This window comes from Rousettus aegyptiacus, unplaced genomic scaffold, assembly GCF_014176215.1.
Source record: "Rousettus aegyptiacus isolate mRouAeg1 unplaced genomic scaffold, mRouAeg1.p scaffold_m13_p_6, whole genome shotgun sequence".
Classification (NCBI taxonomy): Eukaryota; Metazoa; Chordata; class Mammalia; order Chiroptera; family Pteropodidae; genus Rousettus; species Rousettus aegyptiacus.
In genome coordinates, this window is record NW_023416309.1 from 20674010 (window position 1) to 20679163 (window position 5154).

Genomic DNA, 5154 nt, shown 5'->3' on the forward strand with positions numbered 1-5154 from the left:
CTCCTTCTCTGTTGCTGAGAAAAAGCCAATATCAAGGTAAAATATAAATATATTTACTGACACTAATGATAGCATAAACGAGATAGAGATAAGAGATGAGAGAAGGGGGTGACAGAGAGGCAGAGAGACAGAGACACTGAGAGAGAGTCACGCTTTTTTTTTTTTTTTTTGATATTCAAATAAGTCATACAAACCCTGGACTCTACCCCTAATGAAACATTACCAGAGCTATAATCATTGCGTATCAGTGACATCACTTCTTTTGATTTGAAAAGAAAATAGCTATATAACTTTTAATAACGTTACCTACATTTTTTGAGATCTCAATTTCTTTCCCTATAAAATTAATGAACAAACTATATCAGCGGTTCATAAAACTGGTAACTCTGAAAGTCTGTGGGTCTTTGATATTTTCTGTATTTTGAAGAATTAATAAAACTTTCAAATTTATTTGTTACCAACTCTTACAAGACAACTAGAATATCAAATCTATTTCTGTTTAGCTACTCCTCAGTAACAAGTTAGACAAGCAACTCTGTGCCTTCGGTTAATTTTTCTAATAAATGTTTGAGTTTTAAAGAGTTTTAACCATAGAGTTCTGGGTAGCAAAGGGTATTTCAGGTAAGGAAGAAGCTGGAAACCAAAGAAAGTGACTTCTAAACTCTCTATTGGCTTTAATATCCCAAAGGTGTTAAATTTCTAAAATTTTCAGATAGAAGTCACTTTGAAAAAATAGAATAGAATCCAAGCCCTCGGATAGTACAAAGATGGCAAAGGAAATATCAAGGAAGATTCTTCAATTTCTATTTTCCTCTTATATAGAAAGCTGGCTGTTTCAAAAAACAAATAAACATAAAATTGCCTTTGTTTGAATCAGGATGAATTCTAGTGTTCCAAAAATAAAACACCTAAATTCACTGGTTTTTATTTGATCAAAGCCAGATGAATAAAACTTGTTTCAAGTCAAAGCATTCCTATTTGTTTTGTTTTGTTGTTTTCTTTTGTTTCGTTTTTACCATGCAGTAACTAATCAGCATTGCTAAAGATCACCTGGATCACGAGAAAACACTTCTTTGTAAACTCCTCATAAATCATCTTGCTTCCAAAACAAAAATGAAGGTTTGAAACTGAAAACACTGAAAAACAAATAATGGAAGTAAATGTTTGTTAAAACCCTTTACACTCAGTTGAGGCCACATAAACCTTAGGCAATGCTGATGGAACAGCAGGAAGGCTAAATGGCCAGCATTATCAAAAGGAAAATGAAAACCATAAAACCTACACATCAATGAGAAATCCTAGAATCAATACATGTGGAAGAATGCCAGAGATGTGCAAGGGATATGGGCAGTACTACTCAGACACCTGCAACCCAGAGCTGAAAAATGAAACACGACAATCCAAGGCGATTATGGCCAAGGGGTTGTACTGACTAAGTGCTTCTCAGAAACTACACTCTGCCTTGATCAGTTTTATATTCTCCAGGAAGCCTAGTGCAGTGTTAGGTCCAGGATGTTGCTTAATGGTCCTTATAAAGTCAAAGAGGATTTTTAAATGGAATGTAGGCTGCTCGACATATAATTTAATCAGGCAGTTGAAATTGGAACTGATACGAAAGCAAATAAATTTAATGAAATCTTATCTGAGCCTGTATCTCTGGCCTCCTCTCCTTTTAAGGAAGAAAAGGGAGTAAATTTGGAGTAGATAAGAGCACTCTTCAGTTTGGAGTCACATTCACAAAGCTTCTGGATATTAGACATTTGATGGTATCCTTAAATGAGGTCAAACTTGGCTATGAGATACTTTAACAGGATGGAATAAAGAAGAGAGGCATCATACAACTTTGTGTCTCTTTACTGGACTACTTCTGAGAAATATATATGTGTGTATATGTGCGTGTGTGTGTGTATAATATATATATATTTATGCCTACAGCACCTGGTCTTTACTAAACAACCTCTGAGAAATATATATATATATATATTTTGTTTGTTTGTTTGTTTGTTTACGCCTACAGCACCTGGTCTTTTTAGATGGTCTCCCATCCAAGTACTAACCAGGCCCAACCCTGCTTAGCTTCCAAGATCAAATGGTATCGGGCATGTTCAGGGTAGCATGGCCATAGATTAAATATTTTTATAAATACAGCAGGCCCCTCTTATCTGATGGGGATATATTCCAAGACCCCCAGTGGATACCTGAAACCACAAATAGTAAACAACCATATATACATACTGTGTTTTTTCTATATATACATACATTTTCATTTTTTAAAAGCATTTAGGGCTTCTCTTTGTATATCTAAATTGCCAGCCTCACTACTCTTGCACTTTGGAGCCATCAGTAAGTAAAATGAAGGTTATTTGAACACAAGCACTGTGATACCACCACAGCTGGTCTGATAACCTAGACATCTACTAAGTGACTAATGGGCAGGTAGCATATATGGTGTGAGTATGCTAGACAAAGAGATGATTCACATCTCAGGCAGGGTAAAGTGAGATGGAGAGATTATTTCATCATGCTACTCAGAAGGGCATGCAATTTAAAATGTATGAATTGTTTTTTTATGGAATTTTCTACTTAATAATTTGGGCCATCGTTAACTGAAAACACAGAAAGTGAAACTGCAGATAAGGGGATTAGTGTACTGTAATTGTCTTATCAATAACCAAAAAATGTTCAAAGCAATTACATATTAACATTTATATGACAATATCTTTAATTCTTTTTAGCTATTTCTTATATTTTTTTAGTCTATTAGTAGCCTCAGAAAAGAGCAGTAGCTCTGTAAGGAGCTTCTCAATAGCAGGAAAATTATGAAATCAGATCTGCCACTGCCAGGGAGTTCTCCATTATGTGGGCCACGCACCCACCAGTTCCTTTGGTACAAAAAAATGTACCAAAAAGGAACTGTGGCTTTTTTTGAACCCCTAGGGCTAAGCATAGTGCTGGTCACACAGCCACTCTAAATCCAAGCACTTCCATATGTCCACAGCCTCTTTCTAATAAAAGCAGCATGGGAGACGATTTCTGCATAGGTTATCATTGCTGTGCTCCATGAGACTCACAATCTTGGCCAAGGCCAACTGGTCCAGAAGTCAGTCCTGACCCAAGCCACCCACCAAAGGCCAGCAGAAATCTATGGTGTAGCCCGACAGGAGAATCTCACCAAGAGAAATGCTCTGTACTCAACAGTGAACAACTAAACCAAAGAAATTCTCAGGGAGTTTCAGTACCTCCAAAAGATTCAGAAGTCAGGAGAGTACTATGGAGCCCAAGGCATACAGAGAAAAGTCAGTACAGAGAGGTCATGAGACAGCAGAAACCACAAGTCAGAGAAGAATATAAACAAAGATGCTCAGTAGCAGATAAAATCTCTGTACAAACTGAGGAAGGTAAACTTATTCAGGAATACAACTGAGTCTGAGGGAACAAAATAAGAATGATGGTTGGACACTGTTATCTGTTGACTTTTGTCACTCAGTTTTTCATATGTTGTAGTCCTAACTCTCAGTACCTTGGAGTGACCTTATTTAGAGATAGGGTCTTTACAGAGGTAATTACATTAAAAATAGGTCATTAGAGTAGGTGTTAATCTAATATGATAGTTCTCCTAATAAAAAGGGGAATTTTGGAGACCAACAGGCACACAGGGAGAACACTATGTGAAGATAAAGGAAGAGACTGGGGCGATGCTTCTACAAGTCAAGGAATGCCAAAGACAGCTATAAAACCACCAGAAGCTAGGCGAGAGGCATGGAGCAGATTTTCCCTCATGGTTCTCATTGGAAGCAACCCTGCCAATACTTTCATCGCAGATTTCCAGCTCACAGAACTGTGAAACAATAGATTTCTACTGTTTAAGACTCCCATTTTATGATACCTTTGTTAAGGCAACCCTAACAAACTAACACAGATACCAGAATACTGTTGAATCAGAAACACCTGCTCTGTTCCTCAGGACCAACTATTTGGCTACTGTCTCCTCTGACTTTCTGTCTCCTCTCTTGCTCCTGTGTCCCCACAATAACCCCCATCACCTTTGATAACCTGAGCCTCTCTGTTCCCTGAAACCTGAATGAGCTTAGCTAACTTGTTGGGGACTCAGCAATGTTTAGAAATGAGTAAATAAAGCAGTTGGAGGCAAAGAAGCTGCTGCTTTGGATCAAATCAGAAGATCAGGAAATTTGAAACAACATTCAAGAGAACTTCAGAGGGTGCCATCCACCCAGGAACCTCAACCACTTGGCAGAGCTGAAGAATAACAGGTGAAGCCAGGAGACTACATCTTGACAAGCTTTCTACTTGGGAGAATGATTCCATCTCCCAGCCACTGGTTGTTCCCATCCAAGTCACTTTAATAGAACAGCTACTGAAGGAAATAATAGAGACCAATTTCTACTATTCGAAGTCTGCAGTACAACAAATACTCAAGAAGTCAGAATTATCTCTGAGGGAAGCTTTCGATTATCCCAAACAGTTGTGTTTAATGGTGGCCCAGGGACGATACTATGTGGGTACTTTGTGTGTTCTTTTAGCCTCTGCACTTCCCCTAGAGCTCATTCTTTTACAACCTGTATTCACTGGATGCCTGGCACGAGGAGAGAACTGGCACATGTCTTGATTCAGCCATCTGTGCCTTCTCTCCCCACCAAAGTGAAAATGCATTCAAAATAAATTATTTTGAAAGCACATTTTCTCCATTCAAGTTCTACTTCAAGACTTCACAATAGAGGGCACCTCCAGGATTTTCATTCTTGGCAGCAGCTGAATGGGGCTGCTGAACAAAACGCTCAGTGCTTTCACAGAAAGAAAGGAAGACTTGGGATGAAAATAGATAAAAGCGCTTACTAGCTTAGGAAAGAGACAGAACCCACTGCCGAAACTGCCTTCTAGGTGGCCAAAATGCATTACTCATTAGTTAAGTGAATGGGGCCATTCTAACCTACTCCTGGACAAGGCGGTAGGTGAACATATGACTTTAATTGCTTCTAATACAATGTTTAAATTATACATGTTTATATTTAAGCCACTTTTTATTTACTTTACCTTTTTACACCATTACATTGAGTGGGCTTTCCAGAAGTACATGAGAGAAACTAACAATTTTTTAGCACTTTTCTTCTGCTAGACAATATAATGGGCTCACAG

General features: G+C 38.1%; 1 pseudogene; it reads right to left on the minus strand.

Annotated features, from left to right (window-relative positions):
• Positions 1–2008: 2008 nt before the first annotated feature.
• LOC118604594 lies at positions 2009–2127 on the minus strand (annotated as a pseudogene).
• Positions 2128–5154: the final 3027 nt, after the last annotated feature.